The following is a 19500-nucleotide window of genomic DNA, read 5'->3' on the forward strand; positions in this document are numbered from 1 at the left end:
TATATATATAAATGTATATATGTTTGCACATATTTATTTACATGTGTAGTTATGTATTTACAGACATATATAAAAATTAGACATGTGCAATTCGTTTTTGGCCGATTCGGAGATTCGAATGAATCCGAATTTCCGAATCAGCACCATAACTAAAATCTTGAAAAATTCTGAAAACGAAAAAATCAGTTTCCGAATTTTTGGATCCATTCTTTATTCATATTCGTAATTTTTCATTGTTCTAATCTAAACCGTAGTTCCCTGACTTCACCGACACTATCTAAATCACTAAATAAAGCTATTAACCCCTAAACCGCCGTTCTCTGGCATGGCCGACACTAACTAAACCTATTGACCCCTAAACCCCAGTTCCCCGACATCGCCAACACAAACTAAACCTATCAACCCCTAAATTGCAGTTCCCCAACATCACTTACACTAGCTAAACCTATTAACCCCTAAACCACCGCCGTTCTCAAACATCACCAACACTAACTAAACCTATTAACCCCTAAACCGCTATTCCCAAACATCGCCAACACTAACTAAACCTATTAACCCCTAAACCGCCGGCACCCACATCGCAACAACCTAAATTAAACTACTTTTCCCTAAACCTAACACCCCCTAACTTTAACATAATTAAAATAGAGCTAAATTAAAGTTACAATTATTGACTAACTACCTATTTAAAAATAAATACAAACTTACCTGTGAATTAAAAATAAATCCTAAGATTAAACTAATAAAACCTAACATTACTAAAAATAAAAAAAACTAAGATTACTAAAAAATTAAAACTACAATTACAAAAAATAAAAAAACTACCATTACAAAAAATAAATGAAATTATCCAAAATAATAAAAATGATTCCTATCCTAATACCCCGTTTAAAATTAGCCAATAGGAATGAGAGCTGCTAAAACCTATTGGCTGATTTGAACAGCCAATAGGATTTTAGCAGCCCTAATTCCTATTGGCTGATTAAAAATGTTCAGCCAACAGGAATGCAATGGTACCCCCAGTATAAAAGGGGTACCTTGCATTTGAATCCTCAGTGTGCGGCGGACAATCGCATGAAGAGGACCTCCACGTCGGATCGATTGACCTCCGCCTTGGACCTTCGCTTGGACCTCCGCCTTGGACCTTCGCCTGGACCTCCGCCTCCACGCATCGACCGCTCCGCCCCCGCAGGGATGAAGAAGATGCTGGTCCCGTGATGGATGAAGATGAAGCCGCATGGATGAAGATCGTTCAAGCGGGACTCCACCAACTGTAAGTACCTAAAAATGGGTTAGTGTTAGGTTTTTTAAGGTTTTTTGGGGTGGGTTTTTTTATAGATTAGGGTTTGGGCATTTCTTAAAAGAGTTAAAGGCCCTTTTAAGGGCAAGAAAAAGAGCTGAATGCCATTTTAAGGGCAATGCCCATATAAATGCCATTTTCAGGGCAATGGGTAGATTAGGTTTTTTTAGATAGTTTTTTTTTATTTTGTGGGTTTGAGGGGGGTGGAGGTTTGTGATGTTAGTGGGTCTTTGCATTTTTGTTTAGAAAAAGAGCTGATTTCTTTAGGGCAATGCCCCACAAAAGGCCCTTTTAAAGGCTATTGGTAGTTTATTATAGATTAGGATTCTTTTATGTTGGGGTGTTTTTTTTTAAAATGGGTATTAGAATAGGAATAATTGGTATTATTTTGGATAATTCGTTTGTTATTTTGTGTAATTTTTTTTTCATTTAGGTTTTTATTTTAGAATAGATATTTTTTATTTTTAATGGGCAGCAAAAGAGCTGAATGCCCTTTTCAGGGCAATGGGTAGATTAGGTTTTACTTTATTTTTATTTTGTGGGTTTGGGGGGTGGGGGTTTGTATACTGTTAGGGGGTGTTTGTTTTTCTTTTGTAGGAAAAGAGCTGATTTATTTTAGGGCAATGCCCTAAAAAAAGGCCCTTGTAAGGGCCCTTGGTAGTTTATTATAGATTAGGGTTTTTTTTTTTTGTTTTTTTTTTTTAAACAAGGGTATTAGAATAGGAATAATTTTTATTGTTTTGGATAATTTTGTTTGTTATTTTTTTGTAATGGTAGGATTTTCTATTTTTTGTGATTTTTAGGTTTTAGTGTAAGGCAGCTTAGGTTTTATTTCACAGATAAATTTGTATTTATTTTAACTAGGTAGTTAGTACATAGTAAGTATTTACTAACAAGTCTACCTAGTTAATATAAATACAAACTTACCTGTGAAATAAAAATAAAACCTAACGCCTAGATTTAGAGTTCTGTGTTAGCCGTCAAAACCAGCGTTAGGGGCTCCTAACGCTGGTTTTGGCCGCCCGCTGGTATTTAGAGTCAGTCAGGAAAGGGTCTAACGCTCACTTTCCAGCCGCGACTTTTCCATACCGCAGATCCCCCTACGCCAATTGCGTATCCTATCTTTTCAATGGGATCTTTCTAACGCCGGTATTTAGAGTCTTGGCTGAAGTGAGCGTTAGAAATCTAAAGACAAGACTCCAGCCGCAGCAAAAAGCCAGGAGTTAACAGCTTTCTGGGCTAACGCCAGTTCATAAAGCTCTTAACTACTGTGCTTTAAAGTACACTAACACCCATAAACTACCTATGTACCCCTAAACCGAGGCCCCCCCACATTACCGCCACTCTAATATTTTTTTTTTAACCCCTAATCTGCCGACCGCACACCGCCGCCACCTACATTATCCCTATGTACCCCTAATCTGCTGCCCCTAACACCGCCGACCCCATATTATATTTATTAACCCCTAATCTGCCGCCCCCAACGTCGCTGCCACCTACCTACAATTATTAACCCCTAATCTGCCGACCAGACCTCACCGCTACTATAATAAAGTTATTAACCCCTAATCTGCCTCACTCCCGCCTCAATAACCCTATAATAAATAGTATTAACCCCTAATCTTCCCTCCCTAACATCGCCAACACCTAACTTCAAGTATTAACCCCTAATCTGCCGACCGGACCTCACCGCTACTCTATTAAATTTATTAACCCCTAAAGCTAAGTCTAACCCTAACACTAACACCCCCCTAAGTTAAATATAATTTTTATCTAACAAAATAAATTAACTCTTTTAAATAAATTATTCCTATTTAAAGCTAAATACTTACCTGTAAAATAAACCCTAATATAGCTACAATATAAATTATAATTATATTGTAGCTATTTTAGGATTTATATTTATTTTACAGGCAACTTTGTATTTATTTTAACCAGGTACAATAGCTATTAAATAGTTAATAACTATTTAATAGCTACCTAGTTAAAATAATTACAAAATTACCTGTAAAATAAATCCTAACCTAAGTTACAATTAAACCTAACACTACACTATCAATAAATGAATTAAATAAAATACCTACAATTATCTACAATTAAACCTAACACTACACTATCAATAAATTAATTACATACAAATACCTACAATTAAATACAATTAAATAAACTAACTAAAGTACAAAAAATGAAAAAAGAACTAAGTTACAAAAAATTAAAAATAATTTACAAACATTAGAATAATATTACAACAATTTTAAGCTAATTACGCCTACTCTAAGCCCCCTAATAAAATAACAAAGCCCCCCAAAATAAAAAAATGCCCTACCCTATTCTAAAATACAAATAGAAAAGCTCTTTTACCTTACCAGCCCTTAAAAGGGCCTTTTGCGGGGCATGCCCCAAAGAATTCTGCTCTTTTGCCTGTAAAAAAAAAAACATACAATACCCCCCCCAACATTACAACCCACCACCCACATACCCCTAATCTAACCCAAACCCCCCTTAAATAAACCTAACACTAAGCCCCTGAAGATCTCCCTACCTTATCTTCACCACGCCGGGTATCACCGATCCGTCCAGAGGAGGCTCCGAAATCTTCATCCAAGCCCAAGTGGGGGCTGAAGAGATCCATCATCGGGCTGAAGAGATCCATCATCGGGCTGAAGAGGTCCATCATCGGGCTGAAGAGGTCCATTATCGGGCTGAAGGGATCCATCATCCGGCTTCTATCAAGCGGCATTTTCAATCTTCTTTCTTCCGGATCCATCTTCATCCCGCCGACGCGGAACATCTATCCTGGCCGACGACTTCCCGACGAATGATGGTTCCTTTAAATGACGTCATCCAAGATGGCGTCCCTCGAATTCCGATTGGCTGATAGGATTCTATCAGCCCAATCAGATTCAAGTTCAATCCGATTGGCTGATCGGAACAGCCAATAGAATGCGAGCTCAATCTGATTGGCTGATTCCATCAGCCAATCAGAATTTTCCTACCTTAATTCCGATTGGCTGATAGAATCCTATCAGTCAATCGGAATTCGAGGGACGCCATCTTGGATGACGTCATTTAAAGGAACCGTCATTCGTCGGGAAGTTGTCGGCCAGGATGGATATTCCCCGTCGGCGAGATGAAGATGGATCCGGAAGAAAGAAGATTGAAGATGCCGCTTGATAGAAGACTTCAGCCGGATGATGGACCTCTTCAGCCCGATGATGGACCTCTTCAGCCCGATGATGGACCTCTTCAGCCGGATGATGGATCTCTTCAGCCCGATGATGGACCTCTTCAGCTGGATGATGGATCTCTTCAGCCCGATGATGGATCTCTTCAGCCCCCGCTTGGGCTTGGATGAAGATTTCGGAGCCTCCTCTGGACGGATCGGTGATACCCGGCGTGGTGAAGATAAGGTAGGGAGATCTTCAGGGGCTTAGTGTTAGGTTTATTTAAGGGGGGTTTGGGTTAGATTAGGGGTATGTGGGTGGTGGGTTGTAATGTTGGGGGGGTATTGTATGTTTTTTTACAGGCAAAAGAGCAGAATTCTTTGGGGCATGCCCCGCAAAAGGCCCTTTAAGGGCTGGTAAGGTAAAAGAGCTTTTCTATTTGTATTTTAGAATAGGGTAGGGCATTTTTTTATTTTGGGGGGGCTTTGTTATTTTATTAGGGGGCTTAGAGTAGGTGTAATTAGCTTAAAATTGTTGTAATATTTTTCTAATGTTTGTAAATTATTTTTTTATTTTTTGTATCTTAGTTCTTTTTTTATTGTTTGTACTTTAGTTAGTTTATTTAATTGTATTTAATTGTAGGTATTTGTATGTAATTAATTTATTGATAGTGTAGTGTTAGGTTTAATTGTAACTTAGGTTAGGATTTATTTTACAGGTAATTTTGTAATTATTTTAACTAGGTAGCTATTAAATAGTTATTAACTATTTAATAGCTATTGTACCTGGTTAAAATAAATACAAAGTTGCCTGTAAAATAAATATTAATCCTAAAATAGCTACAATATAATTATAATTTATATTGTAGCTATATTAGGATTTATTTTACAGGTAAGTATTTAGCTTTAAATAGGAATAATTTATTTAATAAGAGTTAATTTATTTTTTTAGATAAAAATTATATTTAACTTAGGGGGTGTTAGTGTTAGGGTTAGACTTAGCTTTAGGGGTTAATAAATTTATTAGAGTAGCGGTGAGGTCCGGTCGGCAGATTAGGGGTTAATACTTGAAGTTAGGTGTCGGTGATGTCAGGGAGGGAAGATTAGGGGTTAATGCTATTTATTATAAGGTTATTGAGGCGGGAGTGAGGCGGATTAGGGGTTAATAACTTTATTATAGTAGCGGTGAGGTCCGGTCGGCAGATTAGGGGTTAATAATTGTAGGTAGGTGGCGGCGACGTTGGAGGCGGCAGATTAGGGGTTAATAAATATAATATAGGGGTCGGCGGTGTTAGGGGCAGGAGATTAGGGGTACATAGGGATAACGTAGGTGGCTGTGGTGTACGGAGTGGAAGATTAGGGGTTAAAAATTTTTTGCAGGGGTCAGCGATAGCGGGGGCGGCAGATTAGGGGTTAATAAGTGTAAGGTTAGGGGTGTTTAGACTCGGGGTACATGTTAGAGTGTTAGGTGCAGACTTAGGGAGTGTTTCCCCATAGGAAACAATGGGGCTGTGTTAGGAGCTGAACGCTGCTTTTTTGCAAGTTTTAAGTTTCTTTTTAAGCTCAAACGGCCCCATTGTTTCCTTTGGGGGAATCGTGCACAAGCACGTTTTTGAAGCTGGCTGCTTCCGTAAGCACCGCTAGTATTTAGAGTTGCAGTGGCGGTAAATATGCTCTACGCTCCCTTTTTGGAGCCTAACGCAGCCCTTCAAATACCCAGCGGTATTTAAAAGGTGCGGGGGAAAAAAAGCACGTGTAGCTAACGCACCCCTTTGGCCGCAGAACTGTAAATCTAGCGGTAAGCTAGCTACAATATAACTATTTTATTGTAGCTAGCTTAGGTTTTATTTCACAGGTAAGTATGTATTTATTTTTAAATAGCTATTATTTAGTTAATAAGTGTAACTTTAATTTAGCTCTATTTTAATTATGTTAAAGTTAGGGGGTGTTAGGGTTAGGTTTAGGGGTTAATATAGTTTAATTTAGGTTGATGCAATGTGGGGGGCTGGCAGTTTAGGGGTTAATAGGTTTATTTAGTGGTAGTGATGTGGGAGGCCAGAGGTTTAGGGGTTAATAACTTTATTTAGTGGCGGCGATGTCGTGAAGCAGCGGAATAGGGGTTAATAGATTTATTATAGTGTGGGTGATGTTGGGGTGCGGGGGAATAGGGTTAATATCTTTAGTATAGTGGCGGCCTGACAAGAGTGGCGGAATAGGGGTTAATACATTTTATTAGATTTGAGAAAATACTAACAGCTCTACTGTTTGCAATTGGAGGCACACGTCTATAGTCAACCTGGGTGTTATCAAAATAGAATAATTTAAAATAGTTTCAAATATTAACTTGCAATAAGGTTAATCTAAACACAAATACAAATACCAAGAGCTAATATTGTACACAGCAACTATCGTCAGAAAAAATAATAAAAATGCTGTTAAAATGTCATAAGCACGTCTCCTAATATAAGCGTGTAGCTGCAAACAAAGTTACTATTAGTTTTTTACTACTCCATATTTGTACCACAATTGTTCTTTTTTAGTTCTTTGGCAGTGGTTCCCAAGGCAAACAAGGTACAATTAAAATGGTTACAGACCGCACTTGGTTCAGTTCAGGTTGAAGCTGTTTTGCCGATGTCCACAACGAGTAGAAAGAAGGAGCGGTTGTCTCCTTACAGAAACTCCACAGGTCTTGCTTGAATCTGATCCGGTGTAGCTGGTGTATCACGGGGCTTCCACTGTGTGCGTCCCGTAGAGGCAAAAACTATGTGTAGGAGAAACAAGAAAACAGCGCATCCACGATTCACAGTAGAGTTTATTCAGGAGACACACCTACACATATAGAATTACACTTACAAGATAATGATGATAATAGAATTCTATATTCCCATGATATGAGGAATATTGAGTTTTAAATCTTTGTATTTGAGAAAGTTGCTGTATTTAAGCCTGAGCAAGGAGGTCAAATTGGAAGCTGCTGGTCGGCATAAAGAGGAAACCTCTGTGTGGACTGCTCACGAATATAACCATCAAGCTATTTTTGAGCTACAGGCACTTTTATCATCATTATCTTGTAAGTGTAATTCTATATGTGTAGGTGTGTCTCCTGAATAAACTCTACTGTGAATCGTGGATGCGCTGTTTTCTTGTTTCTCCTACACATTTTATTAGTGGCAGAGATGTCGGGAGCGTCAGATTAGGGGTTAATAACTTAAAAATAGTATTTGCGATGGAGGAGGGCCTCGGTTTAAAGGTTATTAGGTAGTTTATTGGTGTTAGTGTACTTTGTAACACTTTAGTTATGAGTTTTGTTTAACAGTTTTTTTTGCGTAAAACTCATAACTACTGGTCTCAGATGGCGGTACAGATTGTGTCGGTATAGGGTGTAACGCAAGTTTTTAAGCCTCACCGCAAAACTCGTAATGGCAGCGCTATGGGAATCCCATGTAAAAACGTAATTTTTTCGAATGCGGGACTGATGTTGTGTTACAGGCTCAAAGGCTTGTGGTACAGTTATACCGACAACACTCGTAATGGCTGCGTTACTGTTTTAACGCTGAAATGGGCATTTTTTCAGTGTTAAAACACGAACGCAAAACTCGTAATCTACCTGAAAAATTAATAAAGTGTTATACTATGTATTTACTATAAATATTTCACATTCCAATGTTCTGCACATACCAGAATATGTTCTATGTATTTCTAAATAGATATTCCTATATATATATCTGTATATATCTATACCTATATACACTCACCGTCCACTTTATTAGGTACTCCTTTCTATTACTGGGTTGGACCCCCTTTTGCCTTCAGAACTGCCTTAATTCTTCGTGGCATAGATTCAACAAGGTGTTGGAAACATTCCTCAGACATTGTGATCCATATTGACATGATAGCATCACGCAGCTGCTGCAGATTTGTCGGCTGTACATCCATGATGCGAATCTCCCATTCCACCACATCCCAAAGGTGCTCTATTGGACTGAGATCTGGTGACTATGGAGGCCATTGGAGTACAGTGAACTCATTGTCATGTTCAAGAAACCAGTTTGAGATGATTTGAGCTTTGTGACATGGTGCATTATCCTGCTGGAAGTAGCCATCAGAAGATGGGTACACTGTAGTCATAAAGGGATGGACATGGTCAGCAACAATACTCAGGTAGGCTGTGGCGTTTAAACAATACTCAATTGGTACTAAGGGGCCAAAATGTGCCAAGAAAATATCCCCCACATCTTTACACCACCACCACCATCCTGAACCATTGATAAAAGGCAGGATGGATCCCTACTTTCATGTTGTTTATGCCAAATTCTGACCCTACCATTTGAATGTTGCAGCTGAAATCGAGACTCATAAAACCAGGCAACGTTTTTCCAATCTTCTATTGTCCAATTTTGGTGAGCCTGTGTGAATTTTAGCCTCAGTTTCCTGTTCTTAGCTGACAGGAGTGGCACCCGGTGTAGTCTTCTGCTGTTGTAGCCCATCTGCTTCAAGGTTCGACGTGTTCAGATATGGTGTTCTGCATACCTTGGTTGTAACGAGTGGTTATTTGAGTTACTGTTGCCTTTCTAACATCTCAAACCAGTCTGCCCATTCTCCTCTGACCTCTGACATCAATGGGGCATTGTCGTCCACACAACTGCCGCTCACTGGATATTTTCTCTTTTTCAGACCATTCTCTGTAAACCCTAGAGATGGTTGTGCATGAAAATCCCAGTAGATCAGCAGTTTTTGAAATATTCAGACCAGCCCGTCTGACACCAACAACCATGCCACGTTTAAAGTCACTTACAGTAAATCCCCTTTTCCTTCTTAATATAAGGAGAGTCCACGGCATCATTCCTTACTGTTGGGAAATACTGAACCTGGCCACCAGGAGGAGGCAAAGACACCCCAGCCAAAGGCTTAAATACCTCTCCCACTTCCCCCATCCCCCAGTTATTCTTTGCCTTTCGTCACAGGAGGATGGCAGAGAAGTGTCAGCAGATTTCGGAGTAGTTCCTTAGGAAGGGTATCTGCTCTTCAATATGGGACTGGAGTTTTAAGTAGTCTTGTCAGCCTCTCAGTGAGAGCATTGACGAAAGTTAGAGTCTGGAAATTCAGGGAGAGTCTTTCTGCGAACCCATCCAGACTGCCTGCTAACAGCTCCTAAGCAATCAGTGTTGACGAGTTTCACTGCCTGCTCGTTTTTCTCACTCAAGTCTATGTCAGGAGCGATGCTACAAGACTGTCACACTTGAGAGGCTGTGTTTTTGTTCAACAGCGTGGATTCTGGTAAGATTGTTTAAATTTTTACACATGTTGAAAACGCTAGAAGACAGGGTCCCAGTGTGACTCCTTTTAACTTAATAGAATCATGGGTTAATATCTCCTGAGGGGGATTATTGAACAGTGGGGATTAATCAAATGTGATGCTTTGATTTTATCTGCAAACAACATAAAGGAACAGAAGCGCCACATGGCCCAATATTGTATGGAACAGAGATCATGGTATATGTTACAATTGCACTCACATGTGGTAGGACACCCCTAGTGGTGTTGACGGAACGATCTGGGATCAAATACAGTCACCCAAAAGACTGGCCTGTGGTGGATATTCAGATATCTGTAGAGAAGACAAGGGTGCCTATATGGCCTAGTTTTGTTGGAACAAGAGGTGAGAAGGTAAAATATTCACTCATGTTTGGTGGAGCACCTACCTTGTTGCTCTAGAGGCAAACTGGGATCAATAAAGTCACCCAGTAGACTTATTCTTCAGTAGTCAGGAACTCCCAGTAGTCCAATCTCAGAGTGAGGATGTGTAACAAAAAATGTGGTAAGGCAGCAAGTGGTAAGTTTGACAAAACTTACTTTATTAAAATAGGTAAAAACAGTTGCAACGCGTTTCTCAGCCAACCAGTGGCTGTTTCATCAGTCCTGTTCCAACAATACTAAGCCATATAGGCACCCTTGTCTTCTCTACAGATATCTGAATATCCACCACAGGCCAGTCTTCTGGGTGACTGTATTTGGTCCCAGATCGTTCCGTCCACACCACTAGGGGTGTCCTAACACATGTGAGTGCAATTGTCACATATACCATTATCTCTGTTCCATACAATATTGGGCCTTGTGGCGCTTCTGTCCCTTTATGTTGTTTATTTGATACCATCATCTCTAATCATAGTTAGTCAATATATGACTATTCATCTCACGTCTATTATTGTATTTTACACTTTGTATTTATATCATCTCAAACCACTCCTCTGTCAAATAGGAAATTTAGATAGGGGTTCCATCTGTCTATCCTTTTTGTACCATTGTTTGTGTGCTGATGTCAGTTTAGCATCATATTATAGCAATTTTATTAGTGACTTCTCCTACTACCGTATTCATTTATACCAAACCACTATTATATAGAGGCATTTTTTATCACTGGTGACACAAGGGCGCCCCCTACCCTCTTCACACACGCTTTGATTTTTTGCTGCTTTATGTGGGAGATTTATTAGGCTCATAGACTGTTTGTTATATGGCTGGAACGCACAGGTTTTTGCTTTCACTTTGAACGCTGCGCAGCTTGTAGCTTGGCATGCTTTTTCTCATAGCAGGGGCGGACCTGCCTTGTGCACCATGTGACCGGGAGTGGTCTCACTTTCATTTCCTCTTTCCTGACCGAGCTGGCTGTTGGAGAAGATGCTTTTTCTCTGTATTTTCTGGGTTTAGGAGCCGTTTTAAAAAATAAATAAAAAAGATTGTTTTATTTTCTGTGTCCTACCGTCATTAGCATAAGCTATGGAGGATTCTGAGATACTGGAGGGTACTCCCTCTATTCCAAATAGTAATACCTGTTTATATTGTGAGGAGGCCTTGGTATGCCCGCCCTCTCAACTATGTTCCACATGCCTTGACAACGTTATTAGGTCTGAGAAGGTTAACCCCTTTAGTACCACTGAGTCATTCACCTCTGACGACTTACCTTCCCATGAGGTGCATACCCATCAATCATCTTCTTTTACACACCCAGCTTCCCGTAGCACGCCTGATCCTCCATCTAGAGGGAGCCTTTTACCATCAGACTTAACCGCGCATTTAAAATCGGCGGTGTCTGAGGCCCTCAGTGCTTTACCTCGCCCCGCTAAACGCAAGCGAAAAGGTTAAACATAGCTCTCCTGCCCAGGGGTCATCATGTAATTTATTGGATTTCTCTGTTCTGACTCTGTTATCCGAGGATGAGTCATACTCTGAGGGTTCAGAGGGTGAACTTTCTGGGATGGAGTCTGCTGCCTTTAAGCCTCCTGCTGCGGAGGAATCAGCCTTTAGATTTAAGATTGAATACTTACATTTTCTTCTAAAAGAGGTCCTGTCTACATTAGAGGTTCCAGAGGCCAAGCTGCCTGATGAACCTTTGATTCCTAAATTAGACAGAGTGTACAAGGACAGGGTAGTGCCGTTAACTTTACCTGTACCTGTAAAGATGGCGAACATTATTAAGAACAAATGGGACACAATTGGATCTTCCTTTTCCCCTTCGTCTTCCTTTAAGAGACTCTCAATTGGAATTGTGGGGTTCCGTCCCTAAGGTGGATGGCGCTATCTCCACACTTGCCAAACATACTACTATCCCACTTGAGGATAGCTCGTCATTCAGAGAGCCAATGGATAAGAAGATGGAAACTTTTATAAGAAAGAGGTTCCAACATACGGGATACTTGTTTCAACCGGTAACGGCTGTTGCCTCGTTTGCTGGAGCAGCTACCTACTTGTGCGACTCCTTATCAGAATTGTTTGAGGTGGAGGGTCCCCTCGACGTTATCCAGGAAAGAATTAAAGCATTGAGAATTGCTAATTCTTTTATCTGTGATGCAAACATGCAGATTGTTCGCCTAAATGCTAAGGTCTCTGGTTTTTAAGGTCAGACCCGTTGGACGCTCTGGCTAAAGTCCTGGTCTGCGGACATGACTTGTAAGTCCAGACTTCTCTCCCTCCCTTTTAAGGGAAAGATTTTATTTGGTCCAGGCCTGGACTCCATTATCTCTATGGATACAGGGGGCAAGGGTGCCTTCCTACCGCAGGATAAAAAGAACAAGTCTAAAGAACAAAGTTGTAATATTTGTTCCTTTCGTTCTGATAAATTCCAACAACAGCAGCCCTCCGCTAAGCTTGAGCAATCCAGGAGTACTTTGAAGTTGGCTCAGTCCTGGAATAAATCCAAGCAGAGAAAGTAGCCCACTGAGACTAAATTGGCATGAAGGGGCCGCCCCCGATCCGGTGCTGGACCGTGTAGGGGGCAGACTGTCGGGTTTTTTAGACACTTGGTTCAGGGACGTGCAGGATCCATGGATCCTGGAGGTCATAGCTCAGGGATACACAATAGGTTTCAAGTCTCATCCACCCAAAGGCAGATTTCTCCTCTCAAGCCTGTCTTCTAGACCAGAAAAGAGGGAAGCCTTTCTGGGGTGCGTGCAGGATCTGTCATCCTTGGGGTCATTGTCCCGTTACCTATGGCAGAAAGAGGTTTGGGATACTATTCAAACCTTTTCGTGGTCCCAAAGAAGTAAGGAACTTTTCGCCTGATTCTGGACCTAAAGTGCTTAAACAAATTTAGTTAGGAAGGACAGTTCAGGACTACTATAGATCTAAAGGATACTTACCTTCACGTTCCAATTCACAAGAATCACTTCCAGTTCCTAAGGTTTGCGTTCCTGGACCAGCACTTCCAGTTCATTGCACTTCCATTTGGTTTAGCTACTGCTCCAATAATTTTTACAGAGGTTCTAGGGTCTCTTCTAGCCGTTGCCAGAACTTGGGGTATAGCAGTAGCTCCCTACTTGGATGATATTCTGGTACAAGCACCATCTTTTCGTCTAGCAGAGGACCATTTGGAATCTCTTCTCTCTCTTCTTCGATCTCATGGATGGAAGATGAACCTAGAAAAGGGTTCTTATTCCAAGCACCAGGGTAGAATTCTTGGGTACTATAATAGATTCCATATCCATGAGGATATTTCTAATGGACCAGAGAAGTTGCAAGCTTGCTTCAGCATGTCTTGCCCCCCGGACCTCCTTAAGGCCCTCTGTGGCTTAGTGTATAGAGGTAATTGGTCTCATAGTGTCCAGCATGGACATCATTCCCTTTGCCAGGTTCCGTGTCGGACCGCTGCAACTGTGCATGCTGAGGCAGTGGAACGGCGATCATTCAGATCTGTCTCAACAGATCTCTCTGTACAACCGGTCGAGAGAATTGATCTCTTGGTAGCTCTGTCCAGATCATCTGTCCCGAGGGACATCCTTCTTAAGACCTGTGGTCTCAGAAGGAACACTCCCTCCCAATCAACATTCTGGAACTTCGAGCAATCTTCAATGCTCTGAAGGCTTGGCCTCTTCTGGGTTTGTCCCGGTTTATCAGATTCCAGTCAGACAATATAACCTTGGTGGCCTACATCAACCATCAGAGGGGAATGAAAAGCTCCCTAGCAATGAGGGAGGTATCTCAAATTCTGGAGTGGGCGGAGGCCCACAGCTGTTCACTGTCAGCGATCCACATTCCGGGTTTGGACAACTGGGAAGCGGATTTTCTCAGCAGACAATCCTTTCATCTGGGGGAATGGTCTCTCCATCCCAAAGTGTTTGCGGAGATATGCAACAAGTGGGGGACGCCGGAGATAGATCTCATGACGTCTCGTCTCAATACAAAGCTACCCAGATATGGGTTGAGGTCCAGGGATCCTCAGGCAGAGCTAATAGATGCATTAGAAGTGCCTTGGAGGTTCAGTCTAACTTACCTTTTCCCCCCATTACCCCTTCTTCCTCGTGTAGTGGCCCGCATCAAGCAGAAGCAGGCATCAGTGATACTGATTGCTTCATTGTGGCTGCAAAGGATGTGGTTCGCGGATCTGGCGAGGATGTCATCTTCTCCTCCGTGGAAGTTACCTTGTCGCAGGGATCTGCTGGAACAAGGTCCTTTTGTTCATCAAAATCTAGATTCTCTGAGGCTGACTGCGTGGAGATTGAACGCATAGTCCTAGCCAAGAGAGGTTTTTCTGAGTAAGTGATTGATACTCTCACTCAAGCTTGTAAGCCGGTTACTCGTCGCATCTATCATAAGGTGTGGAGAACCTCTTATTCTGGTGTGAAGAGCATAGATTTTCCTGGCATAAAGTTAAGGTTGCCAGGATCCTATCATTTCTCCAGGATGGACTGGAGAAGGGCCTTTCTGCCAGTTCCCTGAGGGGACAGATTTCGGCCCTATCTGTTTTACTGCACAAGAGGCTCTCCGAGCTTCCTGATCTACAGTCCTTTGTTAAGGCTCTGATTAGGATCAGACCTGTGTCTAGATCTAAGGCTCCTTCTTGGAGTCTAAATCTTGTTCTTAAGGTGTTGCAACGGGCCCCGTTTGAACCTATGCATGAGATTGACATTAAATTGTTGTCCTGGAAGGTTATTTTTCTACTGGCTATTGCTTCTGCGCACAAAGTTTCTGAGATTGCCGCCTTGCAATGTGAGCCTCCTTATCTGGTGTTCCATTCTGATAAGGCTGTCCTACGTACTAAGTTAGGGTTTCTTTCTAAGGTTGTGTCAGACCGCAACATCAATCAAGAGATTGTGGTTCCTTCCTTGTGTCCAAATCCTTCTTCTGCGACAGAACGTATGCTTCATAATCTAGACGTGGTTCGCACCTTGAAGTTCTACCTTCAGGCTACTAAGGATTTTAGACGAACTTCTTCCTTGTTTGTTGTCTATTCCGGGAAGTGTAAGCGACAGAAGGTCTCTTCGACTTCCTTATCTTTTTGGTTAATGAATGTTTTCTGCTTTGCTTATGAGACAGCGGGACATGAACCTCCTCACAGAATTACAGCTCATTCTACTAGAGCAGTGGCTTCCTCTTGGGCCTTTAAGAATGAGGCCTCTATGGATCAGATTTGTAAGGCGGCTACCTGGTTCTCATTACACACTTTTTCTAAATTTTACAAGTTTGATGTTTTTGCTTCGGCTGAAGCGGCTTTGCAGGCTGTGGTGCCCTCAGATTAGGGTCCGCCTCTCTTTTTGTCAATGTTATTATTCAGTGTCCTCTAGAGCTTGGGTATTAGTTTATCAACAGCAAGGAATGATGCCGTGGACTCTCCTTATATTAAGAAGGAAAACATAAATTATGCGTACTAGATAATTTAATTTCCTTCTGTATAAGGAGAGTCCATGGCCCTGTCTGTGTTCTCCGATGGGAGAGGTATTTAAGCCTTTGGCTGGGGTGTCTTTGCCTCCTCCTGGTGGCCAGGTTCTGTATATCCCAACAGTAAGGAATGATGCCGTGGACTCTCCTTATACAGAAGGAAATTAAATTATCTGGTAAGCATAATTTATGTTTCTCCAACATAGGTGTGTCCGGTCCACGGCGTCATCCTTACTTGTGGGATATTCTCTTCCCCAACAGGAAATGGCAAAGAGCCCAGCAAAGCTGGTCACATGATCCCTCCTAGGCTCCGCCTACCCCAGTCATTCTCTTTGCCGTTGTACAGGCAACATCTCCACGGAGATGGCTTAGAGTTTTTTAGTGTTTAACTGTAGTTTTTATTATTCAATCAAGAGTTTGTTATTTTAAAATAGTGCTGGTATGTACTATTTACTCAGAAACAGAAAAGAGATGAAGATTTCTGTTTGTATGAGGAAAATGATTTTAGCACCGTAACTAAAATCCATGGCTGTTCCACACAGGACTGTTGAGAGCAATTAACTTCAGTTGGGGGAACAGTGTGCAGTCTCTTGCTGCTTGAGGTATGACACATTCTAACAAGACGATGTAATGCTGGAAGCTGTCATTTTTCCCTATGGGATCCGGTAAGCCATGTTTATTACGATGGTAAATAAGGGCTTCATAAGGGCTTATTAAGATTGTAGACTTTTCTGGGCTAAATCGATTCATTTTTAAAACATATTTAGCCTTGAGGAATCATTTTATCTGGGTATATTGATATTATAATATCGGCAGGCACTGTATTAGACACCTTATTTCTCTGGGGCTTTCCCAAAGCATAAGCAGAGCCTCATTTTCGCGCCGGTGTGGCGCACTTGTTTTTGAGAGGCATGGCATGCAGTCGCATGTGAGAGGAGCTCTGATACTTAGAAAAGGCTTTCTGAAGGCGTCATTTGGTATCGTATTCCCCTTTGGGTTTGGTTGGGTCTCAGCAAAGCAGATACCAGGGACTGCAAAGGGGTTAAAGTGTTAAAACGGCTCCGGTTCCGTTATTTTAAGGGTTAAAGCTTCCAAATTTGGTGTGCAATACTTTTAAGGCTTTAAGACACTGTGGTGAAAATTTGGTGAATTTTGTACAATTCCTTCATGTTTTTTCGCAATTGCAGTAATAAAGTGTGTTCAGTTTAAAATTTAAAGTGACAGTAACGGTTTTATTTTAAAACGTTTTTTGTACTTTATTATCAAGTTTATGCCTGTTTAACATGTCTGAACTACCAGATAGACTGTGTTCTGAATGTGGGGAAGCCAGAATTCCTGTTCATTTAAATAAATGTGATTTATGTGATAATGACAATGATGCCCAAGATGATTCCTCAAGTGAGGGGAGTAAGCATGGTACTGCATCATTCCCTCCTTCGTCTACACGAGTCTTGCCCACTCAGGAGGCCCCTAGTACATCTAGCGCGCCAATACTCCTTACTATGCAACAATTAACGGCTGTAATGGATAATTCTGTCAAAAACATTTTAGCCAAAATGAACCCTTGTCAGCGTAAGCGTGGCTGCTCTGTTTTAGTTACTGAAGAGCATGACGACGCTGATATTAATATCTCTGAAGGGCCCCTAACCCAATCTGAGGGGGCCAGGGAGGTTTTGTCTGAGGGAGAAATTACTGATTCAGGGAACATTTCTCAACAGGCTGAACCTGATGTAATTGCATTTAAATTTAAGTTGGAACATCTCCGCATTCTGCTTAAGGAGGTATTATCCACTCTGGATGATTGTGAAAAGTTGGTCATCCCAGAGAAACTATGTAAAATGGACAAGTTCCTAGAGGTGCCGGAGCTCCCAGAAGCTTTTCCTATACCCAAGCGGGTGGCGGACATTGTTAATAAAGAATGGGAAAGGCCCGGTATTCCTTTCGTCCCTCCCCCCATATTTAAAAAATTGTTTCCTATGGTCGACCCCAGAAAGGACTTATGGCAGACAGTCCCCAAGGTCGAGGGAGCGGTTTCTACTTTAAACAAACGCACCACTATACCCATAGAGGATAGTTGTGCTTTCAAAGATCCTATGGATAAAAAATTAGAAGGTTTGCTTAAAAAGATGTTTGTTCAGCAGGGTTACCTTCTACAACCAATTTCATGCATTGTCCCTGTCACTACAGCCGCATGTTTCTGGTTTGATGAGCTGATAAAGGCGCTCGATAGTGATTCTCCTCCTTATGAGGAGATTATGGACAGAATCAATGCTCTCAAATTGGCTAATTCTTTCACCCTAGACGCCACTTTGCAATTGGCTAGGTTAGCGGCTAAGAATTCTGGGTTTGCTATTGTGGCGCGCAGAGCGCTTTGGTTGAAATCTTGGTCGGCTGATGCGTCTTCCAAGAACAAGCTACTAAACATTCCTTTCAAGGGGAAAACGCTGTTTGGCCCTGACTTGAAAGAGATTATCTCGGATATCACTGGGGGTAAGGGCCACGCCCTTCCTCAGGATCGGCCTTTCAAGGCGAAAAATAGACCTAATTTTCGTCCCTTTCGTAAAAACGGACCAGCCCAAGGTGCTACGTCCTCTAAGCAAGAGGGTAATACTTCTCAAGCCAAGCCAGCTTGGAGACCAATGCAAGGCTGGAACAAGGGAAAGCAGGCCAAGAAGCCTGCCACTGCTACCAAGACAGCATGAAATATTGGCCCCCGATCCGGGACCGGATCTGGTGGGGGGCAGACTCTCTCTCTTCGCTCAGGCTTGGGCAAGAGATGTTCTGGATCCTTGGGCGCTAGAAATAGTCTCCCAGGGTTATCTCCTGGAATTCAAGGGACTTCCCCCAAGGGGGAGGTTCCACAGGTCTCAGTTGTCTTCAGACCACATAAAAAGACAGGCGTTCTTACATTGTGTAGAAGACCTGTTAAAAATGGGAGTGATTCATCCTGTTCCAATAAGAGAACAAGGGATGGGGTTCTACTCCAATCTGTTCATAGTTCCCAAAAAAGAGGGAACGTTCAGACCAATCTTAGATCTCAAGATCTTAAACAAGTTTCTCAAGGTTCCATCTTTCAAGATGGAAACCATTCGAACTATTCTTCCTTCCATCCAGGAGGGTCAATTCATGACCACGGTGGATTTAAAGGATGCGTATCTACATATTCCTATCCACAAGGAACATCATCGGTTCCTAAGGTTTGCATTCCTGGACAAACATTACCAGTTCGTGGCGCTTCCTTTCGGATTAGCCACTGCTCCAAGGATTTTCACAAAGGTACTAGGGTCCCTTCTAGCGGTGCTAAGACCAAGGGGCATTGCAGTAGTACCTTACCTGGACGACATTCTGATTCAAGCGTCGTCCCTTCCTCAAGCAAAGGCTCACACGGACATTGTCCTGGCCTTTCTCAGATCTCACGGCTGGAAAGTGAACGTGGAAAAGAGTTCTCTATCCCCGTCAACAAGGGTTCCCTTCTTGGGAACAATTATAGACTCCTTAGAAATGAGGATCTTTCTAACAGAGGCCAGAAAAACAAAACTTCTAGACTCTTGTCGGATACTTCATTCCGTTCCTCTTCCTTCCATAGCTCAGTGCATGGAAGTGATCGGGTTGATGGTAGCGGCGATGGACATAGTTCCTTTTGCGCGCATTCATCTAAGACCATTACAACTGTGCATGCTCAGTCAGTGGAATGGGGACTATACAGACTTGTCTCCGAAGATACAAGTAAATCAGAGGACCAGAGACTCACTCCGTTGGTGGCTGTCCCTGGACAATCTGTCTCAAGGGATGACGTTCCGCAGACCAGAGTGGGTCATTGTCACGACCGACGCCAGTCTGATGGGCTGGGGCGCGGTCTGGGGATCCCTGAAAGCTCAGGGTCTTT

General features: G+C 42.0%; 1 protein-coding gene across 1 annotated transcript in view; it reads left to right on the forward strand.

The window, feature by feature from the left end:
• Positions 1-19500, forward strand: part of LOC128642702 (uncharacterized) — a 282968-nt gene that overhangs the window by 84469 nt on the left and 178999 nt on the right. The gene's annotated exons all lie outside the window — the stretch shown is intronic.

Source organism: Bombina bombina, chromosome 12, assembly GCF_027579735.1.
Source record: "Bombina bombina isolate aBomBom1 chromosome 12, aBomBom1.pri, whole genome shotgun sequence".
Classification (NCBI taxonomy): domain Eukaryota; kingdom Metazoa; phylum Chordata; class Amphibia; order Anura; family Bombinatoridae; genus Bombina; species Bombina bombina.